Source organism: Heterodontus francisci, chromosome 1 (assembly GCF_036365525.1).
Source record: "Heterodontus francisci isolate sHetFra1 chromosome 1, sHetFra1.hap1, whole genome shotgun sequence".
Taxonomy (NCBI): Eukaryota; Metazoa; Chordata; class Chondrichthyes; order Heterodontiformes; family Heterodontidae; genus Heterodontus; species Heterodontus francisci.
This window is the reverse complement of record NC_090371.1, coordinates 91,903,667-91,931,204: the sequence shown is the minus strand read 5'-3', so window position 1 is coordinate 91,931,204 and position 27,538 is coordinate 91,903,667.

Genomic DNA, 27,538 nt, shown 5'->3' with positions numbered 1-27,538 from the left:
GAAAAAGGATTCACCAAGTGGGAACTAAAAACATGGTTTCTTTAAAATTAAACACTGTTACGGTAAGACCAGGTGAAGGCTGAAAGGGAACCCTAGACCTCTTTCTCATCTTGTCATAACAGGCCTAATTCCAGTTCTAGGCAACCGCCAGGGACCCATGGAAAAGATTCTCCTGCTCTCTATTTTGAATCTCTTTCATTTAATCTTATTTCCATAGCCTGTCATTCTAAATTCCTGAACCACTTGAAACAGTTCATTCAGGGCATAGTAGAAATATCTGGTATGTAAATTGGTAACAGCATGCTGTAGTTTAGTTAAAAAAAAAGGAAAACTACTCTTTTAAACTTACTGATACAAATTATTTTGTCAGGTGTAATTTATACTTCTCTGTTTATTCATCATGTTTAATGGAAAATAAGTTGGTGAGCTGCCAGTTTATAATTAGATGTATATATTTATTAAGCCAAAGCTGTCATTCTGGATGTTACACATTGACACTTTTTAAAGCATTTCTTTTAACTTGAGAGTTTAGCTCTTCTTTTCTACCACTCACACTCCGTTATAGCTCTATTTCCATGATAGCTCTTTCTATTCTGTCCATTTCAGCACACTCCAACCTATTAATAATCATAATACAAATAGAGAATCTAGAGAAATAGTAAAGGGACTTATTAATACTTAAAAGCAAACATGGTGTCAGTTAGAAAAACAAAGTGTAAGGAAAAGGGCTTTCCAAATAACTGCGGTGCACCTAGTCTTGGCCACCACATCTCTCCTTATCGATTCACCCCCCAACCCAATCATCTTCCATCCCAACGCAGTTGCCCCCACTTCCTGATTGCCCTCCTCTACTTTAAGGATTTACCTCAAGCTTGCAGCGGCCCTATCTTTCATTCTTCTTCAATCTGATTGGGGAAGTCCATGAAGTGTCCACAGCTTGCAGGCTTGATGATCATGCAGCCCAAATCCCAATATCATGTGCACCTCAAGCCTATATTTCCTCCATTATAACTGTATCTACACAAAAGAAAATACTGCAGGTGCTGGAAATCTGAAATAAAAACAGGAAATGCTGGAAATACTCAGTGGATCTGGCAGCATCTGCGTAGAGAGAAACAGATTTAATGTTTCAGATCTGTGACCTTTTATCAGAGCTGAGAAAAGTTAGAAATGTTATAATTTTTAAGCAAGGGAGGAAGGAGGAAGAAGACCAAAATGAAAGGTCTGTGAAAGGGTGTAGGGCAGGAGAGAGTAAATGACAAAAGGATTCATGGTATAAAAACAAAGGGAGTTGTAAAGAAACAAAATATGTGTTCAGATGAGGTGTGAATGGCAGGTTAGCAGCCGTCTGAATGCAAAGTAAAGGAAGAACAAGAGAAAAAACCGAACCAGCAAAAAGCACAGAACAAAATGGGGCAAAGGTTATGATCTAAAATTGTTGAACTCAATGTTGAGTCCTGAAGGCCCAGTCAAACGATGCGATGCTGTTCCTCGAGCTTACACTGAGCTTCATTAGAACACTGTAGCAGGCCAAGGACAGAAGGTCAGAGTGGGAGCAAAGTAGAGAATTGAAAGGACAGGCGACGGGAAGTTCAGGATCATGCTTGTGGACCAAACGAACGTGTTCTGCAAAGCAGGCAGGCAGTCTGCATTTGGTCTCCCCAATGTAGAGGAGACTACACATTGAGCAACAAATACAGTATACTAAATTGAAAGTACAAGTAAATCACTGTTTCACTTGGAAGGAGTGTTTAGGGCCTTGGACAGTGAGAAGGAGGAGGTAAAAGGGCAGATGTTGCATCTCCTGCGCTTGCATGGAAAGGTGCTGTAGGTAAGAGGGGGTGGGGGTGTTGAGGGTGACAGAGGAGCATACCAGGGTATCGTGGAGGGAACAGTCCCTTTGGAATGCTGATAGAGGAGGGGAAGATGTGTTTGTTGGTGCATCACGCTGCAGGTGGCGGAAATTGCAGTGGATGATCTGTTGAATATGGAGGCTGATGGGGTGGACAAGGGGAACACTATCGTGGCTGTGGGAGGGAGCAGAAGTTTGTGAAATAGAACGGACATGATTGAGGACCCCGTTAATCATGGTGGGAATCCAAATTTGAGGAAAAAGGGAGACATATAGTAAGCACTAATATGGAAGGTTACAAAGAACAAGAACAAAGAAAATTACAGCACAGGAACAGGCCCTTCGGCCCTCCAAGCCTGCGCCGATCCAGATCCTCTATTTAAACATGTCACCTATTTTTTGAGGGTCTGTATCTCCTTGCTTACTGCCCATTCATGTATCTGTCTAGATACATCTTAAAAGACGCTATCGTGCCCGCGTCTACCAACTCCGCTGGCAACGCATTCCAGGCACCCACCACCCTCTGCATAATGAACTTTCCACGCATATCCCCCCTAAATTTTTCCCCTCTCACTTTGAACTCGTGACCCCTAGTATTTGAATACCCCACTCTGGGAAAAAGCTTCTTGCTATCCAGCCTGTCTATACCTCTCATGATTTTGTACACCTCAATCAGGTCCCCCCTCAACCTTCGTCTTTCTAATGAAAATAATCCTAATCTACTCAACCTCTCTTCATAGCTAGCGCCCTTCATACCAGGCAACATCCTGGTGAACCTCCTCTGCAACCTCTCCAGAGCATCTACATCCTTTTGGTAATGTGGCGACCAGAACTGCATGCAGTATTCCAAATGTGGCCGAACCAAAGTCCTATACAACTGTAACATGACCTGCCAACTCTTGTACTTAATACCCCGTCCGATGAAGGAAAGCATGCCGTATGCCTTCTTGACCACTCTATTGACCTGCGTTGCCACCTTCAGGGAACAATGGACCTGAACACCCAAATCTCTCTGGACATCAATTTTCCCCAGGACTTTTCCATTTACTGTATAGTTCACTCTTGAATTGGATCTTCAAAAATGCATCACCTCGCATTTGCCCTGATTGAACTCCATCTGCCATTTCTCTGCCCAACTCTCCAATCTATTTATATTCTGCTGCATTCTCTGACAGTCCCCTTCACTATCTGCTACTCCACCAATCTTAGTGTCGTCTGCAAACTTGCTAATCAGACCACCTATACTTTCCTCCAAATCATTTATGTATATCACAAACAACAGTGGTCCCAGCACGGATCCCTGTGGAACACCACTGGTCACACGTCTCCATTTTGAGAAATTCCCTTCCACTACTACTCTCTGTCTCCTGTTGCCCAGCCAGTTCTTTATCCATCTAGCTAGTACACCCTGGACCCCATGCGACTTCACTTTCTCCATCAGCCTACCATGGGGAACCTTATCAAATGCTTTACTGAAGTCCATGTATATGACATCTACAGCCCTTCCCTCATCAATCAACTTTGTCACTTCCTCAAAGAATTCTATTAAGTTGGTAAGACATGACCTTCCCTGCACAAAACCATGTTGCCTATCACTGATAAGCTCATTTTCTTCCAAATGGGAATAGATCCTATCCCTCAGTATCTTCTCCAGCAGCTTCCCTACCACTGACGTCAGACTCACCAGTCTATAATTACCTGGATTTTCCCTGCTACCCTTCTTAAACAAGGGGACAACATTAGCAATTCTCCAGTCCTCCGGGACCTCACCCGTGTTTAAGGATGCTGCAAAGATATCTGTTAAGGCCCCAGCTATTTCCTCTCTTGCTTCCCTCAGTAACCTGGGATAGATCCCATCCGGACCTGGGGACTTGTCCACCTTAATGCCTTTTAGAATACCCAACACTTCCTCCCTCCTTATGCATTGTCTGAACGGATGCAGCAGAGATGGGGAAACCGAGAGTATGGAATAGAGTCCTTACAGGAAGTGGGGTATCAGGAAGTGTAGTCAAGGTAGCTGTGGGAGTCCGTGTGCTTATGGTGAATATTGGTTGATAGCATATCCTCAGAAATGGAGACAGAGAGGTCAAGGAAGGGAAGGGAAAAGCTGGAGACAGACCATGTGAAAATGAGAGAAGGGTGGAAATTGGAAGCAAAGTCAGTTACATTTTCCATTTTTTTTGTGGTCTTCTGCAGGTTCATTTTGTTCTCTTGTTTCTTAATCCATTTACTCTGCATTCAGATGGCTGCTATTCTGTCATTCACACCTCATCTGGACACATCTTTTGCTTCTTTATTGTCCCATTACCACTCCCTTTGGCTTTGTACCATGGAACCTTGGACCAAGAAGCCATTTAATCTCTTCTGCCCTCCACCCTATCACAGACCTTTCCTGTTGCTCTTCTTCCCATCCTCCCCCCTTTCAGTTGCTGAAAACATATTAAATTTCACACTTTTCTCAGTCCTGATGAAAGGTCACAGACTCAAAACATTAACACTATTTTTCTCTCCACAGATGCTTCCAGACCTGCTGAGTATTTCCAGCATTTTTTTTTTGGTGGGTGTTTGGAACTCACTGCCAGTGAAACCCTCAACTCATTTAAAAGGTGTTGAATATGCACCTCAAGTATCGTAATCTGCAGGGCTACAAACCAAATGCTGGAAGGTGGGATTACACCCGGTGGATCGTTTTTTGGCCAGCACAAACATGAGGGGCCAAGCAGCCAGTATAGGACGCTGTCACTGCCAGATTGGAAAGTGTGGGAGACCATTTGAAAAGAGTTGTATTGGTGGGCATACAGACACCCTACACAGAATTTTCGTACAATTTTCTCATCATCCAGCTGTGGTGCCCGGTCTCGGATCGTCTCATTGAAACATATAAGATTTTAAGAGGGCTTGACAGGGTAGATACTGAGAGGCTGTTATCCCTGGCTAGACAGTTTAGAACTAGGGGGCATAGTCTCAGAATAAAGGATCAGCCATTTAGGACTAGGATGAGGAGACATTTGTTCACTCAAAGGGTTGTGAATCTTTGAAATTCTCTCCCCAATGCACAGCTGTTGACTATATTCAGGACTGAGACTGACAGATTTTTGGGCTTTAATGGAATCAAGGAACATGAGAATCAAGTGGGAAAGTGAAGCTGAGGTCAAACATCAGCCATGATCTTATTAAATTGCACAGAAGGCTCACAGAGCCATATGACCTACCCCTGCTCCTATTTATGTTTATGTTACAACAACATTCATTTATATAGCACGCTTAATGTAAGTTACAAAGTGCTTCACACTTACAAAAGGAAAATGGTGACTGAACATCCTCCCACCACAGCCAGGCCCCTCAAAGGATTGAGCAGATACCTGAGAGTCTGTAGACACTGGCATTCATTGCACTGTAAGCGGTGTTTCCAGCTGGGACATTGCATCGCCATTCGCCCAGAGGTTTATGACCATGGCCATTCCAATAGGGTGATAACACCCAGCCTCAAGCTGCAGCACAAATGTTTCTCCTGCTCAAGGGAATATAGTCACTATATGAGGTTAAGAAACAGAACTAACACAATTCATAAGATCACCAGGCATGGGGCTTATACCACATTACCTACATGAATAAACTAGATGAATATTAATCCTTTTATTCCTTTTTTGAATGGACAGCATTTGTTGGGTAAAGTCAAGGAAAGGGAATTGCACCAGATGGAGACTGAAAGATGGATGTTCAGCTTCAGTGAGCAGAATGTGCATGTTCTGACAATGCATGTGAATTGGTTAAAAAGGCAAAGTTAAGCGGCAGGTGGTGTCCATTAATAATTGATCTGAGTCCTACTTCACTCTCTCTGCCCTTACATAATCTCTGTCAATGTCACCCTCCTGCTATTCCTTATCTTCTTTCATACGAACATATGAATTCGGAGCAGGAGTAGGCCACTCAGTTCCTGAAGCCTACTCCGCCATTCAACAAGATCATGGCTGATCTGAATGTAACCTCAACTCCACATTCCCGCCTACCCCCAATAACCTTCCAACCCCTTGCTTATCAAGAATCTGTCTACCGCTGCCTCAAAAATATTCAAAGACTCTGCTTTTTGAGGAAGAAAGTTCCAAAGACTCATGATCCTCTGAGAGAAAAAATTTCTCCTCATCTCTGTCTTAAATGGATGACCCCTTATTTTTAAACAGTGACCCCTAGTTCTAGATTCTCCCACAAGAGGAGCATACTTTCCATGTCCACCCTGTCAAGACCCCTCAGGATCTCATATGTTTCAATCAAGTCGCCTCTTACTCTTCTAAACTCCAGCAGATACAAGCCTAGCCTGTCCAACCTTTCCTCATAAAACAATCTGCCCATTCCTGGTATTAGTCTAGTAAACCTTCTCTGAACTGCTTCCAATGCATTTACATCCTTCCTTAAATAAGGAGACCAATACTGTACACAGTACTCCAGATGTGGTCTCACCAATGCTCTGAGTAACTGAAGCATAACCTCCCTACTTTTGTATTCAATTCCCCTCGCAATAAACGATAACATTCATAGCTTTCCTGATTACTTGCTGTACCTAAGCACTAATCTTTAGCAATTCATGCACGAGGACACCCAGATCACTCTGCATCTCAGAAATCTGCAATCTCTCACCATTTAAGATAATATGCTACTTTTTCATTCTTCCTGCCAAAATAGACAATTTCACAATATCCCACATTATACTCCATTTGTCAGATCTTTGCCCACTCACTTAACCTATCTATTAGATTAGATTAGATTAGAGATACAGCACTGAAACAGGCCCTTCGGCCCACCGAGTCTGTGCCGAACATCAAACACCCATTTATACTAATCCTACACTAATCCCATATTCCTACCAAATATCCCCACCTGTCCCTATATTTCCCTACCACCTACCTATACTAGTGACAATTTATAATGGCCAATTTACCTATTAACCTGCAAGTCTTTTGGCTTGTGGGAGGAAACCGGAGAACCCGGAGAAAACCCACGCAGACACAGGGAGAACTTGCAAACTCCACACAGGCAGTACCCGGAATCGAACCCGGGTCCCTGGAGCTGTGAGGCTGCGGTGCTAACCACTGCGCCACTGTGCCGCCCTTGAGGCCTCCTTATGTCCTCTTCGCAACTTACTTTCCTACCTGTCTTTGTGCTATCAGCAAATTTAGCAACCATAACTTGGGTCCCTTCATCCAAGTCATTTATATAAATTGTAAAAAGTTGAGGCCCAGCACAGATCCCTGTGGCACACCACTCATTACATCTTGCCAACCAGAAAATGACCAATTTATGCCTAATCTCTGTTTCCTGTTTTGTTCTTGCGTTATCCTCTGCTTGTGGGCTTGCTTCTTTTCCAGTTTTATTTGCACTGCTCATTGGATAGAGAAATTGCAGCAGACAGTTATGATTTTAGAGACATTGACTGGACTTTAGAGCTGTACCTCACCTGGGTTCTTCAAATAAAGGAATCATTTCTTCAGCATCCCTATGGTGAGTTCCATTGGAGCTTGGATGGTGGGAAAGGCTTCATTGTACCTGCTGCTACATAGTGATTTCTCATTAGGTTCATCAGCCATGGTTATAAAGTATAACCCCCCAAGGGCCATCAGTTCATTCTTTCAGGACTATCAAGTAATGCAGGCATAGCGGATTGATGCATAATTAAAAATCATGGCTGCTTCTTGGATAATGGGCATGAATGTGCATGATCACATCTCTGTGTTCTGAAACCACTTTGACATTTATGGAGTGATAACTGCATCTCTTGATGTATGGATTTGGTTTGGTGTACGGAGTTCTGATGACCACATTGTATGATGCCCTGACTTTAGGGAATAAACAAGCCATGGAGGAAAAAAAAATGTTTCCTGTGACAAACATGACATTAGTAACTTGCTTTATACAGGAATGTACTTCAGACAAACTTCCCTTGCATATATCCCGTTATGGCTTTTTTTTTTAGAGATACAGCACTGAAACAGGCCCTTCGGCCCACCGAGTCTGTGCCGACCATCAACCACCCATTTATACTAATCCTACACGAATCCCATATTCCTACCACATCCCCACCTGCCCCTATATTTCCCTACCACCTACCTATAATAGTGGCATTTAAAATGGCCAATTTACCTATCAACCTGCAAGTCTTTGGCATGTGGGAGGAAACCGGAGCACCCGGAGAAAACCCACGCAAACACAGGGAGAACTTGCAAACTCCACACAGGTAGTACCCAGAATTGAACCCGGGTCGCTGGAGCTGTGAGGCTGCGGTGCGAACCACTGCGCCACTGTGCCACCCACTTGGAAGGGTCTTATTGTATAGAAGCTATGGATCATAGGCCAGAATTTTATTTTCGAAATGTGGACGTCGCTGGAGGCGAGTAGACCAGAAAATGGCGCGTAATGACATCGGCTCAGGCCCCCGGCGGCATTATGCTTGAACGCCATTTTACGTGTGGTGGACAGGAAGCAAGTTGGGGACTCCACTCATCATCCGATGAAAGCCAATTAAAGACCAATTAAAGGATTTGGAAATCCAACTGACTTCCATTTTATGTGTCCTGCAGCATTGTACGGGATGTGCATGTGCCAAATGGGGTGTGGGCTGGGGGTGGGGGCGGGTGCTGGAGCCTTGGCAGCTTTAAATGAGCGGCAACAAGACGGTAGATGAAGGGACTGAAGGACTAGGGCTGGTGAAGTTGAGGCTTCAAATAAAGGGGAGTGAAAGTTGAAGGGCAGAAATTATTGGCTCACTTATGTCCATTTGCTCAAGTGGTCCTCCTGGCAGGGCCATCTTGGAAGAGATTTCTAAGAGGGGGTTAGCGTTTCGTGTCCTTTCAGCAATCACTGGAAAGGTTTGCCCACTGTATATTCAGCACGCAGGTGCCATGGGTATCGTCCATTCCAGAGGAAGCTCCTCCAGTGAGGAGGAGATCCAGAGAAGGAAAGAATGGCGGGAAGGCAGCCAAGGACAACAGTGACCCGTTGGATCCGCAGGTGCAGCCTCGTGATGGGGGAGGGGCAGAAGGCGACAGAGTGGATTGTGCACTAAGACCAGTGAGTAGACGATGCTACCGAATAGGCAGGATGTAGAGGCAGTGGACATCCTTCCTCCAGATGTCAGAGTGCCAGGGTTTCTGGCGACTGTGACTGTCCAAAAGACTGTCTTTTATTCTGTTCTTTCATGGGATGTGGGAATCGCTGGCTAGGCTAGCATTTATTACCCATCCCTAAATGCCCTTGAGAAGGTGGTGGTGTGTCGTCTACTTGAACCACTGCAGTTCTTGGGGTTTGGGTACATCCACAGTACTGTTAGGAAGGAGGTTCCAGGATTTTGACCCAGCGACAGTGAAGGAACTGCGATATAGTTCCAAGTCAGGATGGTGTGTGGTTTGGAAGGGAACTTGCAGGTGATGGTATTCTCATGTATCTGCTGCCCTTGTCCTTCTAGGTGGTAAAGGTCGGGGTTTGGAAGATGCTGATGAAGGAGCTTTGGTGAGTTGCTGCAGTGCATCTTGTAGATGGCACATACTGCTGCTACTGTACATCAGTGGTGGAGGGGATGAATGTTGAAGGTGGTGGATGGGGTTCCAATCAAGCCGACTGCTTTGTCCTGGATGGTGTCGAACTTCTTGAGTATTGTTGGAGCTGCACCATCCAGGCAAGTGGAGAGTATTCCATCACACTCCTGAATTATGCCTCGTACCATGTACATGGTGGACACACTTTGGGGAGTCAGGAGATGAGTTACGCGCCACAGAATTCCCAGCCTCTGACCTGCTCTTGTAGCCACAGTACCTATATGGCTGGTCCAGTTCAATCTGTAGTCAATGGTAACCCCAGGATGTTGATAGGGGGGCATTCAGCGATGGTAATGCCATTGAATATCAATGGGAGATGGTTGGAGTCTCTCTTGTTTGAGATGGTAATGCCTCGCACTTGTGTGGTGTGAATGCAACTTGCCACTTATCAACCCAAGCCGGAATGTTATCCAGGTCTTGCAGCATATGGACACTGGCTGCTTCAGCATCTGAGGAGTTGCGAGTGGTGCTGAAAATTGTGTAATCATCAGTGAACATCCCCACCTCTGACCATATGATTGAGGGAAGGTCATTGATGAAGCAGCTGAAGATGGTTTGAACTCTGGCAGTGATGCCCTGGGACTGAGATGATTGACCTCCAACAACTACAACCATCTTCCTTTGTGCTAGGTATGACTTCAACCAGTGGAGAGTTCTCCCCCGATTCCTATTGACTCCAGTTTTGCTAGGGCTCCTTGAGGCCATATTTGGTCAAATGCTGCTTTAATGTCAAGGGCAGTCACTCTCACCTCACCTCTTGAGTTAGCTTTATTGTTCACGTTTGGACCAAGGCAGTAATGAGGTCAGGAGCTGAGTGGTGCTGGCAGAACCCAAACCGAGTGTCAACGAGCAGGTTATTGTTGAGCAAGTGCCGCTTGATAGCACTGTCGACGACACCTTCCATTACTTTGCTGATAATCAACTGTAAACTGATGGGGTGGTAATTGACCGGGTTGAATTTGTCCTGCTTTTTGTGTACAGGACATACCTGGGCAATTTTGCACATTGCCGGGTAGATGCCAGTGTTGTAGCTGTACTGGAACATATTGGCTAGGGGCGCTGCAACTTCTGGAGCACAGGTCTTCAGTACTATTGCCGGAATATTGTCAGGGCCCATAGCCTTTGCAGTATCCAGTGCATTCAGCTGTTCCTTGATATCATGTGGAGTGAATCAAATTGGCTGAAGACTGGCATCTGTGATGCTGGGGACTTCAGGAGGAGCCCGAAATGGATCATCCACTCAGCACCCTTGTACGGGTCAGCTGTGCTAGGCACATCACCCACAACAGAACTGCAGCCATTCCCTCCATCTGGAGGGCTTCCACGCCAAACATCCACACCAGCATACCCACCCATTTGCTTCTGACCCAAGGGAGACTGAGATGTGTCACTCACCCTGGCAGACAGGAAAATGTCATTGACCCACTTGTGGCACTAGATCCAGGTTCTCCATACAACTGTATGGCTGCTTATCTCCACTGTTACCTCCATCCAGGCCTGCCGGGTTCACTGGGAAGGTCTCCTCATTCGGTCCCGAGGGAAGAGGTTCTCCCACCTTACCCCAGCAGCCTGGAAGAGAACATGCAGGGAATCATCACTCAACCGTGGGGCCACCCGGGTTGTTGTCTCTGCCATGGCCACAAACATGTTACATCGCTTCAAGGTCTTCTGGTTGGATGCCATGGGTCTGGTGGTCACTGGCAGATGAAGGGGTGGTCCAATTAGGCTGGAAGTTGAAGATGGGATGCTGGTATTCAACTGAAGTGGTGCTGCCAGTAGGCTGGAGGGTGGTTTGCAGTGCTGATTCAAGCTCAAAGGTCATAGAGTATAGAAGGAGGCCATTCGGACCATCAAGTCCATACCAGCTCTTCGCAGAGTAATCCAGTCAGTCCCACTCCCCCACTTGATCCCCGTAGCCCTGCAAGTTTATTTCCTTCAAGTGCCCATCCAATTTCCTTTTGAAGTCATTGATTGTCTCTGTGTCCACCACCCTTGTGGGCAGCGAGTTCCAGGTCATTACCACCCATTGTGAAAAAATGCTCTTCCTCATATTCCTCCTGCATCTCTTGCCCAAACCCTTCAATCTGTGTCCCCTAGTCCTTGTACCATCAGTTAATTGGAACAGTCTTTCCTTGTCTAACTTATGTAATCCTGTCATAATCTTGTACATTTCTATCAAATCTCCCCTCAATCTTCTTTGCTCCAGGGAGAACAACCCCAGATTTTCCAACCTAACCTTGTAACTAAAATCCCCCATCCCTGGAACCATTCTGGTGAATCTCCTGTGCACCCTCTCAAGGACCCTCACATCTTTCCTGAAGTGTGGTGACCAGAACTGGACGCAATACTCCAGTTGGGGTCTAACCAGAGTTTTATAAAGGTTTGGCATAACTTCCCTGCCTTTGTCCTCTATGCCTCTATTTATGAAACCCAAGGTTCCATATGCTTCGCTAACTACTCTCTCAATATGTCCTGCCACCTTCAAAGAGCTATGCACATGCATCCCCAGGTCCCTCTGTTCCTGCATACTCCTTAGAACTGTGCCATTAAGTATATATTGCCTCACCCTATCCCTTCTGCCAAAATGCATCACCTCACACTTCTCTGTATTAAATTTTATCTGCCACTTGTCTGCCCATTCTGCTAGCCTATCTATTCCCTGCTGTAGGGGGTTCGTATTATTCTCATTGTTTGTAGCTTCTCCAAGTTTGATACCATAGGCAAATTTTGAAATTCCACGCTGTATTCCAAGATCCAAGTCATTTATATATAGACGTTTAATAATTATGCACAAAACTAAACTGTGATGGCATGCCAAGTCTCAGAGCCATATTGAATGCTGGCAACCCTTTAAACAGGCCGCCAGCACCTTCTTTTGGGTTACAACCCACCCATGCTGCTGCTGACCCTCCCGCCCCCACACATCTATTCATCATCAACTCCGCTAGCCAAGCACTAATTGGCTGGCTGGTGTGGAGGTCGGAGCAGGCGGGCCTTCGCCAGCAGCTTCCATTTCCGGTCCCGTGACAACATCGGGTTGCTTTAAAATCTGCTATAGTGACCATCGCAGATACAGGAAGAGCTGTAGCAGTCTTTGTCCAGTCCTAATACAGCCAGCAGCAGCTGGCATAGCTCACTTATTGCCTCTGCAGAAAAAGAAGCATTAGATTATGTGATGTACCCAGTAAGGAGTGGCGTGGATTATAAACATGAGCCCTTCGATTTGATAGCCGCAAAGTTATTCCCCCAAAACGATGGTGGACATGAACATGTGTCCTAATGAATCGATCTTCCTCATCCAATTCATTCAGCACTATTGCAGCAACCAAAAGAATTGCCATTCTTCCAGCTTTGTCAGCATCTCCTCTACTGTAGCAATAATAGCAATAGCACACAAGAAAGTGTGCGTCAGCAAACTGAAACCTGCAAAAAAAAGGGAAAAAATGTAGAGTGAACTAAAAGTATGTAAGATGCCAAAAAGCTGGACTTCAACATTCAACAAAATCAGCCTGGCATTCCAAAGCTTCTGTGCTCATTTTGCACCACATCAAAATTTTGATTGGATTTTTCAGTGATGCAGGAAACACCCACCAATTTGCCTACAGACATATAAAGCTCAAACAAATGATGTCATTGCATCATGAACACAATTTCCTGACCTCATGAACACAATTTCCTGGCATTCACATCAGTACAGTATTCATTTATCTATCTGTCCCTATATAACAGACATCCATGGTTGTTCAGGACTGTGCTATTTGCACAAATGGACTTAAAAAAAACCTATATTGGGAAGAGCATTTTGATGACATTTCTGTATCTCTTTCCTTGGGGTTTGTTTTGGTTAATTTCCTGCTTCCACTTGTGTGTTCAGGAGCCCTTGTGTGCCATTTGTGTGGCCCTGCCATTTTTTTCAGATCATCACAATACTATTGCAGTGCATTTCCCCATGGAATTTTGCTTTGTTTTTGAGGAAGAATAGGAAAATAAATAGGGCAGTACAGTGGCGCAGTGGTTAGCACCGCAGCCTCACAGCTCCAGTGACCCGGGTTTGGTTCTGGGTACTGCCTGTGCGGAGTTTGCAAGTTCTCCCTGTGACCATGTGGGTTTCTGTCAGGTGCTCTGGTTTCCTCCCACAGCCAAAGACTTGCAGGTTGATAGGTAAATTGGTCATTGTAAATTGCCTTTAGTGTAGATAGATGTTAGGAGAATTGTGGGGATGTGGTAGGGAATATGGGATTAATGTAAGATTAGTATAAATGGGTGGTTGATGGTCAGCACAGACTCGGTGGGCCAAAGGGCCTGTTTCAGTGCTGTATCTGTCTATGACTCTAAATGTCAGACAGGTCAGTCTATATCAGAGACCTGTGCCTATCCAACAGAATCCTCATGCCCGCACACCAAACATTCACTCCCTCCACCACTGGCGCACCATGGTAGCAGTGTGTACCATCTGCAGCAACTCGCCAAGGCTCCTTCGACAGCACCTTCAAATCCATGACCTCTACCACCTGGAATAACAAATGGCAGCAGCAACATCACTACCTGCAAGTTCCCCTCCAAATCACATTTCAGCCTGACTCGGAAATAAATCATTGTTCCTTCATAGTCACTGGGTCAATATCCTGGAACTCCCTACCTAACAGAACTATGGGTGTACTTGGACTGCAGTGGTTCAAGAAAAGCGGCTCACCACCACCTTCTCATGAGCAACTAGGGATGGACAATAAATGCTGGCCTAGTCGGCATCGACCACATCCAGTGAATAAATAAAATAAGCAACCCCTTGTTTCATCCCATGACACTATTTCGACAAAGAGCAGGGATGTTCTCCCAAATGTCCTGGTGAATATTTGTCCCTCAACCAACGTTGCTAATAACATATTACTTGCTCATTATCAAATATCTGCTGGTGGAAACTTGTATGTAAATTGGCTGCCGTGCTTTCTACATTGTTTTACGACCGAGGCTGGAGGAGTGCACTGTCTTTCCCTAGTTTCACCTCTCCACGGGTCACAACATATAAACAACAAAATTATTCATTTATTATAAAACAAGACTTATTCAATCAAGATGCAAAGCTTATTAACACACAAGTTGAAATATGTAAGTTCCCTTCTAAATTAACCCAGCCAGTTAAAGAAAAAATAAAGAACTTTTCTCTGCAGAGATCTCTTTCCAAAAAGGACAAAAAAATACTGTTAATTCTTGAAGGAAAAGGATAAGATATGGTATGTTCCCAGGTGGTCCTTTATTCTGGCATCCAAATACACCTAGACAACTGTCACTGGGATCTTTTAGAGCAGTTCTTTACAGGAAATGTCAAGGATTAGTCTGGCAGGCTTTCCAGGAGAATCACTGCATCAGGGGTTTCAGCTATCACACTGGATTCTCAGGGTTTCTCAAAGAGGTGGAAAAAGGATAAGCTGGTGGCTTCTCTCTTAGCAGGCTTACCCCCAACTGACTCAAAACAATATCCAAAAACGAAACCAACTCTTGGCCACCAAATCATTAAATATATTCAAGAAAGAGTTAGATATAGTTCTTTGGGCTAAAGGAATCAAGGGATATGGGGAGAAAGTGGGAACAGGGTACTGAGTTCGGATGATCAGCCATAATCATATTGAATGGCGGTGCAGGCTCAAAAGGCTGAATGGCCTACTCCTGCTCCTATTTTCTATGTTTCTATAAACCGTGACATGTCACTTCTCTGTAAACAACTTCCTGAGTCACTAAGACTCCTGCTGTTTACTTAGCTTAAGACATGTGACTTCCAGTAAGAGTTTGTTTTGAAACCAAGTCCCCAAGTCCTTCCAGCGTTATTTTTTTTTAGAAGTTCAGCATCTATGGAATCTCTTCAGTCTTTCAAATTAATCAATTTCCACAATTTTTAAACACGAGTCCTGGAAAATATTTTTAAAATGGAAGCACTTTCATAGCAATTGAAACAGTGACTATACTTCGGGTGCACTCAATTGTGATGTCTTGAGCTTGTGTAAGGCAATATATAAATGAAAGTTATTTCTTTCTTTTCCTTAACACACTGTTTGGAATGAGCTCCAGTAACTGCATCAACACACTGCACTCAGAAAACACTTTGCCTTTTACAACAGGTCCATTGAAATCAAGACCTCTAATTGATCAGTAAGACCAGGATGCAAGCCAGGCCAGCCTTGTGGACACCAGGTTTCAGCTCCTCCTCTGCTACCCCAGCTGCTCCTGCTTAATCATGCCATATTTCTCATGAAGGACTCAATGTGGTTGACTCTTAACTGCCCTCTGAAATGGCCTAACAAGCGACTCAGTTCAAGGGTAATTAGGGATGAGCAACAAATACTGGCCTTGCCAGAAAAGCACACATCCCATGAAAGAATTAAAAAAAACCTCTAGCTCAATCTCTTTGGGCTGAATTTTATAAGCCCCCGACGTTGGGGTCAGGGCTGGGGGCCTGTAAAATACTTCCAGGACAGGCCCCTACGGGCCTTGATGCTGGGAAGGCCCCGCCACATTTTATTGCCAGCAGCGAGGCCTTGGCGCAGCCCACCCCCAATCCCCACCGCACACACCTGATTAAAATATGTTAATGACATTAAAATTGATGAATAATGACTGACCTTGTAGCAATGGCCATCCCACGCCAATATTCCGGACGGTTGCCGGAAGTCCCGTGCCTTTGGATCTCTGTTCAGAGATTCGAGGCACAACACTGGTGCGGTGGGCGGAGGAGTGAAGTTTTCAGGGAAGTGAGGAGCAGGAAAAACTGTTTCAATTGGCTGAGGGGATGGTGGGAAGGGGTTGAAGGGCAAAGATCTGTAGGTTTTGGGGGTGAAAGGTCAGGACCGGCAAAACAGTGTTTTGGGGCGGTGGGAGAGGGAAATTAAAACATTGGTAGGAAATATGGGGGGGTGGGGTAAAAGAGGGGCTTCACTCATTTTTTTCACTAAGATTGACAACACAGTTTCATTTCCCTTTAAAAATTTAAATGTCTCCTAAGGGCTTGAAGCCCTTTAAAAATGGCGCCGATGCCAGCACAGTGGTGCCAGAGGCCGTTGCCAGGGATGGAGCACCCGCCCCTTCTATGTTATCGGGGGCAGGCGCACTGACTCCTCGATGCTAATGAGCTGCCGTGTGAAATATTGCAGTGGCTCCGTGGCGCACTTCTCATGCGTGCGCCTTGCATTTTTTGAAGCTCGCCGCCTCTATCAAAAGTCAGCCCTTAATCTCTCAAGTGAATATATCTGAACTGGCTCTTGAGAGGGATGGAGTGAGTGACAGCATATGCTCTGAGGTTCTGGCACCTGGCTTAGTTTCCTCTGGCATACAGAGAGAGAGGAAAGAAGAAGTGAGGTGAGAATGATGTCCAATAGGAAATATAATCAGATATTGTGACGGAAACCACATCTGCCAAATGGAAACATATTAATTTTGGCACATGGAACACTATTTGAACTTGTACCGGACATTATAGAGTCATAGAGTCATACAGCACAGAAACAGGCCCTTAGGCCCATTGTGTCCGTGCCGACCATCAAGCACCTAACTATTCGAATCCCATTTTACAGCACTTGGCTCGCAGCCTTGTATATTATGGTGTTTCAAGTGCTCATCTAAATACTTCTTAAATGCTGTGAGGGTTCCTGCCTCTACCACCTCTTCCGGCAGTGTGTTCCAGATTCCAACCACCATCTGGGTGAAAATTTTTTTCCTCAAATCCCCTCGAAACATCCTGCTCCTTATCCTAAATCTATGCCCTCTGGTTATTGACCCCTCCGCTAAGGAAAAAAGTTTCTTCCTATCTAACCTATCAATGCCCCTCATAATTTTGTATACTTCAATCAGCCTTCTCTGCTCCAAGGGAAAAAACCTAGTCTCTCTTCAAAGCTGAAATGCTCCAGCCCAGGCAACATCCTGGTCAATTAAAAGCAAAATACTGCGGATGCTGAAAATCTAAAATAAAAACAAGAAATGCTGGAAATATTCAGCAGGTCTGGCAGCATCTGTGGAGAGAGAAGCAGAGTTAACGTTTCAGGTCAGTGACCCTTCTTCAGAACTAGCAGATATTAGAAATGTGAATGGTTTTAAGCAAATAAAGCGGTGGGGGGGGGGGGGGGGGGGGGTAAGAGATAACAAAGAACAAGGTGGAGATAGGACAAGGTCACAGAGAATAACCGACCAGAAGGTCATGGAGCAAATGCAAACAGTATGTTAATGGTGTGGTGAAAGACAAAGCATTAGTGCAGAAAGGGTGTTAACGGATTGAAAACGGAACAGCCACAAGTACAAACATGAAAAAAACAGTAAGTAGGCGAACTTACCAAACTTAGATAAAATAAAATAAAACAAACACAAAAAAAAAGAAAAAAGAAAAAAAATCTAAAAATAAAATTAAAATGGGGGGCTCGCCATGCTCTGAAATTATTGAACTCAATGTTTAGTCCGGCAGGCTGTAGTGTGCCAAATCGGTAAATGAAATGCTGTTCCTCGAGCTTGCGTTGATGTTCACTGGAACTCTGCAACAATCCCAGGACAGAGATGTGAGCATGAGAGCAGGGGGGAGTGTTGAAATGGCAAGCAACCGGAAGCTCGGGGTCCTGCTTGCGGACTGAGTGGAGGTGTTCCGCAAAGCGATCACCCAGTCTGCATTTGGTCTCCCCAATGTAGAGGAGACCACATTGTGAGCAGCGAATACAGTATACTACATTGAAAGAAGTACAAGTAAATTGCTGCTTCACCTGAAAGGAGTGTTTGAGGCCTGGGATAGTGAGGAGAGAGGAGGTAAATGGGCAGGTATTACATCTCCTGCAATTGCAGGGAAAGGTGCCATGGGAAGGGGATGAGATGGTGGGGGTAATGGAGGAGTGGACCAGGGTGTCACGGAGGGAACGATCCTTCGGAATGCTGACGGGAAGGGAGGAGAAGATGCGTTTGGTAGTGGCATCAGGCTGGAGGTGGCAGAAATAGCAGAGGATGATCCTTTGGATATGGAGGCTGATGGGGTAGAAAGTGAGGACAAGGGGAACCCTGTCATGGTTCTGGGAGGGAGGGGAAGGGGTGAGGGTAGAGGTGCAGGAAATGGGCCGGACACGGTTGAGGGCCCTGTTAACCACAGTGGGGAGGAATCCTCGGTTGAGGAAAAAGGAAGACATATCAGAAGAACTGTCATGGAGGTAGCATCATCAGAGCAGATGTGTCGGAGACAGAGAAACTGGGAGAATGGAATGGAGTCCTTACAGGAGGCAGGGTGTGAAGAAGTGTAGTCGAGGTAGCCTCTGACCTGCTCTTGTAGCCACGGTATTTATATGGTTACTCCAGTTCAGTTTCTGGTCAATGGTAGCCCCACTATCAACATCCTAGGGGCTACCATTGACCAGAAACTGAACTAGAGTAGCCATATAAATACCGTGGCTACAAGAGCAGGTCAGGGCTAGGAATCCTGAGGCGAGTAACTCACCTCCTGACTTCCCAAAGCCTGTCCACCATCTACAAGGCACAAGTCAGGAGTGTGATGGAATACTCTCCACTTGCCTGGATGGGTGCAGCTCCAACAACACTCAAAAAACGACACCATCCAGAACAAAGCAGCCCGCTTGATTGGCACTCCATCTACAAACATTCGCTAGTTCCACCACCGACGCACAGTGGCAGCATGACTTGCCAAGTTTTATACTCTATGCAAAGGGTAACAGTGGATGGGTGTTTCTCTGAATGGAGGGATGTGACTAGTGGTGTTCCACACGGATCAGTGCTGGGACCTTTGCTGTTTGTTGTATATATAAATGATTTGGAGGAAAATGTAGCTGGTCTGATTAGTAAGTTTGCGGACGACACAAAGGTTGGCAGAGTTGCGGATAATGATGAGGATTGTCAGAGGATACAGCAGGATATAGATCGGTTGGAGACTTGGGCGGAGAAATGGCAGATGGAGTTTAATCCGGACAAATGTGAGGTAATGCATTTTGGAAGTTATAATGCAGGTGGGAAGTATACAGTAAATGGCAGAACCCTTAGGAGTATTGACAGGCAGAGAGATCTGGGCGTACAGGTACACAGGTCACTGAAAGTGGCAACGCAGGTGGATAAGGTGGTCAAGAAGGCATTCGGCATGCTTGCCTTCATCGGTCGGGGCATAGAGTATAAAAATTGGCAAGTCATGTTGCAGCTGTACAGAACCTTAGTTAGGCCACACTTAGAATATTGCGTGCAATTCTGGTCGCCACACTACCAGAAGGACGTGGAGGCTTTGGAGAGGGTACAGAGGAGGTTTACCAGGATGTTGCCTGGTCTGGAGGTCATTAGCTATGAGGAGAGGTTGGAAAAACTCGGATTGTTTTCACTGGAGCGACGGAGGTGGAGGGGCGACATGATAGAGGTTTACAAAGTTATGAGCGGCATGGACAGAGTGGATAGTCAGAAGCTTTTTCCCAGGGTGGAAGAGTCAGTTACTAGGGGACATAGGTTTAAGGTGCGAGAGGCAAAGTTTAGAGGGGATGTGCGAGGCAAGTTTTTTACACAGAGTGTGGCGAGTGCCTGGAACTTGCTGCCAGGGGAGGTGGTGGAAGCAGATACGGTAGCAACGTTTAAGGGACATCTTGACAAATAAATGAATAGGAAGGGAATAGAGGAAGTGCAGAAGGTGTTAGTTTCAGCAGGCATCAAGATCGGCGCAGGCTTGGAGGGCCAAATGGCCTGTTCCTGTGCTGTACTGTTCTTTGTTCTTTGCTCACCGGCCTATAATTCCCTGGATTATCCTTGCTACCCTTCTGAAACAAAGGAACAACATTGGCTATTCTCCAGTCCTCTGGGACCTCACCTGTAGCCAATGAGGATGCAAAGATTTCTGTCAAGGCCCCAGCAATTTCCTCCCTTGCCTCCCTCAGTATTCTACGGTAGATCCCATCAGGCCCTGGGGACTTATCTACCTTAATGCTTTGCAAGACACCCAACACCTCCTCCTTTTTGATAATGAAATGGCTGAGACTATCTGCACTCTCTTCACTAGGCTCATCATTCACCAAGTCCTTCTCTTTGGTGAATACTGATGCAAAGTACTCATTTAGCACCTCACCCATTTCCTCTGGCTCCACACATAGATTCCCATCTCCGTCCTTGAGTGGGCCAACCCTTTCCCTGGTTACCCTCTTGCTCTTTATATACGTATAAAAAGCCTTGGGATTTTCTTTAATCCTGTTTGCCAATGACTTTTTATGACCCTTTTAGCCCTCCTAACTCCTTGCTTAAGTTCCTTCCTACTGTCTTCATATTCCTCAAGTGCTTCGTCTGTTCCTAGCCTTCCAGCCCTTACAAATGCTTCCTTTTTCTTTTTGACTAGGCTCACAATATCCCGCGTTATCCAAGCTTCCCAAAACTTGCCAAACTTGTCTTTCTTCCTCACAGGAACATGCTGGTCCTGGATTCTAATCAGCTGATGTTTGAAAGACTCCCACATGTCAGATGTTGATTTACCCTCAAACAGCCGCCCCCCAATCTAAATTCTTCAGTTCCTGCCTTATATTGTTATAATTAGCCTTCCCCCAATTTAGCACCTTCACCCGAGGACTACTCTTATCCTTATCCACAAGTAACTTAAAACTTATGGAATTATGGTCACTGCTCCCAAAATGCTCCCCCACTGAAACTTCGACCACCTGGCCGGGCTCATTCCCCAATACCAGGTCCAGAATGGCCCCATACCTAGTTGGACTATCTACATACTGTTTCAAGAAGCCCTCCTGGATGCTCCTCACAAATTCTGCCCCATCCAAGCCCCTAGCACTAAGTGAGTCCCAGTCAATATAGGGGAAGTTAAAATCACCCACCACCACAACCCTGTTACCTTTACATCTTTCCAAAATCAAAATACTAGCTCATATGCCCCGAGGAAACAATTTTTGTCAGTTCATAATTTGATGAACTTTCGTCTGGCAATAGGGAATAAACCTCATGGTCTTTTCCAGTTCACTTGCTTTACAGCAGGAGGGTCCAGCTCTCAGCCAACCATTTTAACTGCCTTGCAATTTTCTCAAGAGATACAAAAAATGCTTCCACATCTCCCTCATTGAATTTTGAAATCAATTGGGGAAATTTTAAAAGCTCAACACACAGCCCCGAATTACTTGTAGATTTTTTTTTAGATTTAGAGATACAGCACTGAAACAGGCCCTTCGGCCCACCGAGTCTGTGCCGACCATTAACCACCCATTTATACTAATCATACACTAATCCCATATTCCTATCACAACCTTACCTGTCCCTATATTCCCCTGCAACCTACCTATACTAGGGGCAATTTTATAATGGCCAATTTACCTATCAAGCTGCCAGTCTTTTGGCTGTGGGAGGAAACCGGAGCACCCGGAGAAAACCCACGCAGACGCAGGGAGAACTTGCAAACTCCACACAGGCAGTACCCAGAATTGAACCCGGGTCGCTGGAGCTGTGAGGCTGCAGTGCTAACCACTGCGCCACTGTGCCGCCCCTCCATATTGGCCATGCTTTCACTGGGGTTACGTTGTTGCCCCCCAGTTAACTCAAGCCGCTGCAGCCCCCTTTCCTCTTGTTCCTTCTGGAAAGTTCCTTCTCTCTCTCTCCTGCCTTTCTTTCTCTCTCTCTTCTTTCTCTGTTTCTGTCTCTCTCTTTCCCTGTCTTCCCGTTCAAGTTTCCTCAGTTCCAATTGTATCTTTGCCAATATTACCCTGTCTGACTCGAATTCTAGCCCTGCCTCTGATTCTTCAGATTTGAGGGAAAAATTTGAGGTTGTCCACTAGCTTTGGCAAGGAAAGTGATCCCACACTGCTCAACCCATATTCTTCAACTCCTCCATAGGTAGTGCCTTTAACTTATCCCAAGTTACTTCACCCTGGCTTGGGGAGGTACTAGTTTTGGTCGTGGACATGTTAGTATTTTAGCACACAAAACAAAAGAAAACCTGTATTGAAGTATTTTCTTTTTGGCTGGAATCAATTTGATTTCCCACTTCCAATTTCTCGTTTGTGGGTCCAATCTTGGACGATAGCCCCCAAATTTCTGTCACGACCTGGTGAGGAAGGGGACTCAGGCTCCCCTCTTGCCTCTTTCCTAGTTTGAACATAACAGGGTTTATCTTTTAAAACACAATGATTTGAGCTTACCACCTCAATGAGCCCATGCTCAATGCATTCTTATTACAATTGCAAATGAACCAACCTGACAGGTTTTCTTAGGTTTAAACAAGACAGATATGTAAGTTTATTAGCCTTATCACTTTAACCTGGTTAAAATTATTAAAATACGCGACGCAACCATGCTCACATGCATACGAGAGGCACGCACACACAAATACAGAGGGGAATAAAGAATTGGGGTGGGGGGTGGTGGTCGTTGCAGTCGCGTTTGTAATAAATGGAATTCAGTTACTGGGTAGTAATGTCCTTGATACAATGTTCTCAATTGTAGTTAAGGTCTTGGAGTCCTCACTGGGCCTCAGTGCATAATTTCAAGCTTGCTTCTCTGGTACCAGAAAGCTGAAGAGAGGCTTTGTCTGTAGTCTTGAAACACGGATGCTGCCTCCTTGGCTTTCCTGGGACTTTGCTGGGGAGAGACAGAAGGAGAGATTTTCTTCTTGGTTCTCACATTGCAATTTGTTCCTTTCTGTGGCACAATTCAAAAAAGCCCCAGTCTTACCAGCAAGTAGGTCATATTTGTTTGTTCTCTTTGTTTGAAACAGCAACTTCTGGGAGGGTTGTTGGATTTCAGCGCCTCCCAAAAATTCTCGGTGGGAGTGGAGTTTTGTCTCTTACAAAGTCAAAAGCTGTCAGTGTCTTTTGATCATCACTATTGTCCAGACCAATCTTGTTAATTGAATCAAAGAGCAACCCCATTGTCTCTCCATTCATGTCTCTCAGAATGTAAATGTGCAACCATGTTTTCAGCTGCTCAGTTCTGTTTTTTTAAATACGTTCTTTGCAATGTCCAGTAAAACTTTCAAGTAGTGTCCCATGTGACAAAATTAATATGTTTCCATTTGGCAGGTGTGATTTCTGTCACACCTGTCATTCCGCTACTGGTCGGGTTTCCTCCCCATATGAAGGCAAAAGATGAATGTTAGGGAGTCCTTTCTCAATTCTCTTTTTATTTTGGACTTTTTCTTCTGCAGCCCAATTGTTGTAATAACATACATTGGTGTCAAAGTGCATGTATGCAATCCATACTGGATGTGATGGCACAGACATTGTGCAGCTACGTTAGATGAGCGGATTAGTTTGGGCTGAATCAGTGCAAAGGCATGAGTAAAGACACACTTTTAGAGGAAGCTCTTGGTGCAACATATTTCCTGACAAGCACTTAAATGACTTTAAGCCAGTCTGAGGGAGCAGTATTTCTCAGTGTGATAGCTACTTTCTACACTAGATTAATAGAGTACAATGGTGAGTACTACCTACCTTTGCTGACCTATTAAGATCACTAAAATTTTAACTGCATTATTTCTAGGTGGTTTGATATTCACAGTGGTTGCTACCTCTAGCCATTCTCCTCAAACTGCTCATCTGCGGCTCCTGAGCCACACCATGTAGAAAAGTTGCAGATCCTCTTGGGCTGCAACATGCCAAGGGGATTGAACAGAGGCAGCAGAATTTAGAAGCTGTTCACAGAGGGAAGTGGAGGAGGAGAAGGAGGAGGATGGTTCTCAGCAGGAGGCCTTACTCACCTAGGGTCTTCAGAGAGCATTTCTACTACCTGCAACTCAGCCAGGAGCAGTGCCTGTAGAAGTTACACTTCACCAAGGAGGTGGTCACTGAACTGTGCATTCTCTTCCAACCAGGCCTGCAACCTCAGAGCAAGGTGAGGACAGTGCTGCCAGGTCACTGTGGCCCTCAATTCCTACAACAGCAGACCCTTCTAGGCTGAAGCCAGCAAGATTGCTGTCAGTTCGCTGTTCATGACTGAATCCGAGAGGTTATAGAGGCCCTGTACACCAGGAGAGGAGATTGCCTTGTCTTCTCTCTAAGCAGAGAGAAGCAGATGCAGCAAGCATGTGGCTTTGCCAGGACAATGGGCTACCCCATGCTGCAGGGACTCATTGCAGCAATCATGTGCTTTCATCTTGTGACAGTCAGCATTTACAGCCATCTTCGAGCCATCACATTGAACCAGAGGGTGGTTGCTTGGCAACAATACGTAGCTGATGACTCTCCTTAGCCCACCTGACCACACATGGACTGCTCTCTTACAATGACAGCCATGCTGCACTAGGAGCATTATGGAGCAGACCATTGGCATCCTGAAGGAATGGTTCTGCTGCCTGGACTGCTCGGAAGGAGCCCTCCCATACTTGATGGAGCTTGTCTCCCAATTTGTGGTGGTCCGCTGCGTCCTCCACAACCTATCATGAGAGTGCAGGGCTTCGGCAACCACCTCAGGAGGAGGAGGAAGGGGAGAAAGATGAGGAAGAGGAGGAGGCATCTGAGACATTATCACTTTGGAAAGGGTGTCCGTGAGCATCTCGCCAGACTCCAGTCACCCTGAAAAAATCCTCAGGCCAACATTGCTTTGCACTTCCCCAACTTAACATCTCTCTGTTTGGGACCACAGTACTGCCTGCTTGGCCAAAATCCTAACATAATAATCAGTCCAGTGCACCACAAAACAACCATCCATAACAACCTTATTCAACAACACTTTCAACAGTCCTTTCAACGCTGAACTGTTCACCCTTGTGCATTCCCTTAGAGACTGTCTTCTGTGTGCCTTTGCCTGGCCTAATGCTCCTACACAATGCTACCTCAGTGGCTGAAGCATGGCTGGTGGAAGGTTGTTGACTTTCTATGTGGGAGACTGTAGATGGCTGTGCAGGGTGCCCTCAAGCAGCTCTAAGTCTTCAGGGTTCAGCTTTGGACTGTACCACCTCAGCATGGGTGGCAGCAGTCTGGGCTGGCTGGCTGACAGGCAACAGCAGGGCACTAGCGGAATGGCAGCGGTGGGAGCACAACTGCTGTCATCCTAAGAAAGGATGGTAGGTTTGTGCACCATGAAGTCACTGCCACTTCCTTGGGGCAGTACCTCAGCATTTCTTGTAATCTGCTGGAGTATAGATTGCTGGACTGCCGTGAGACCCTGCAAACCCCTTTGAGCACTAGTATCTGCAGCATGACAGCACAATTCCAAGCCTGCATGGCACCAAGCTGGGCTTGCACAGCAACAAGCAGAGATTTCATGACTTCAGTCTGAGATTCCACTGCAGCACTCAGACATTTCATGGCTTCTGCTTGTGTACAATTTGGAGCAAGACTCCTCCATGCTCCTTGACAGTGAAAACTGGCTCTCTGGCATGCCTGCCAATGCACCATTTCTGTGTGCATGCTCATCAGCCTTATCCTGTACACTGCCCCATTGAAGTCTTCACCTGAGTCCTCTGCAGCAAAATTCATCTGCAAACCCACCCTCAAAGGAGCTGGCACACGTGTTATCCCTTACCCTGGGCTGGCTTCAGTCCACTCATGCCTGGTGACTCACCACATGAAGATCCTGCTTCTATAATACCTGCTAAGGTATGCGCAGTGCCAGTATCTGAGCTGGTGGCTGTGAATGTCTGATCAAGTGACGATGGCTCTTCTTCTTTAGTCTGCTCTCCCTTTAGGCCTTCAACCTCAGACACCACTGGCTGACCAGATGGCAATACTTGGGTATCAGTATTTTGGGAATCTTTGGTGTCAGCTATGGTTCAGTTGGTAGCACTCTCACATCTGAGTCAGAACATTGTGGGTTCTACTCCCAATCCCAGACATGAGCGCACAAATGTAGGCTGACGCTCCAGTGCAGTACTGAAGGAGTGCTGCACCGTCGGAAGTGCTGTCTCTCGGATGAGACGTTAAATCGAAGCCCCGTCTGCCCTCTCAACTGGATGTAAAAGATTGTGTGGCACTATTTTGAACAAGAGCAAGTGAGTTATCCCCTGCGTCCAGTAATATCTCTCCTTCAATCAATAACACAAAAACAAATTATCATTATCACATTGCTGTTTGTGGGAGCTTGCTGTGTGCAAATTGGATGCTGTGCTTTGTACTTTACAACAGTGACTACACCTTGTTGGCTGTAAAGCACTTTGGGATATTCTGCAGTTGTAAAAGGCGCTATACAAATACAAATTTTTCATTCTCTTATCTGAAAGTATAGCTGCACAAGAAAGGGAAAACTAAAGATGTTGGTTTCCACCATATGCAGCTTATACATCATAGTCAGATTGCAGGATGAGGGTGAAATGGGATTCAGGTGCATGAGGCAGGAACGTACCATCATCCTGGATGGCTTCAGAGACACTGGTTGCCATAGTCTTAGTGACGACCATGCTAATAATGCTTAACACCGTCTCTTCCAAGAGCATGAGGACATGCAGCCATGCTTTTCTCTCACCTGTTCTTTGCTGCTGCCTCCTGTTATGTGCCACCATGTCCTACATGAGAGATGGAGGAGTTTCATAGCTGAATAGCTGGAAGTATGTGGCAGCTACAGGATGTACGTGTGAGGCTTGTGTTTAATGGTGTTTAATGGTGAGGTGGAGGCATGTTAGGCATGAGTCCTGATTGCTAAAGATTGTTGATGGGTGGGTGATGGGGGTTGTGATGCATTGAGTAGTTTGTGAGGTTGGTGGTGCAGTTAGTAGGATGTGGCATTTGAAGATGTGTTCACTGACCTTGACTACTCGTATGAGATCATTGAAATTTTTCCAATTCTGTTCCTTATCCAGGTCTTTGGGGACAGACTCCTGGCATTGATCTCAGTGGCTATCTGCTCCCATTGCCTCTGCAGTGTATGTCTGGAGAGCCTCCTGGCCTTCTGTGGAAAGATGACCTCTTTCCTCCTTTTCACTTCTTCCACTAAGGCTTCCAGTGCTTCATCTGAGAACCTAGGAGCCCTCTCTTTGGCCTGCTGCTATATTGCTTCATTTTCTTCCTACTCAGAGACTCCTCCCCAGCCACTTTCAGCAGCTGCTGCAGCCAGAATGCACCTCCCCCTTAAGAGGTACAGGCTGGCTTTAAAAAGGGCAGACTAGTTTTAATTGGTGCTAGCCTCACATGAACTTAGGTTGCCTGCTGAGTATGCATTCAGATGGAGATGAGCAGGCTGC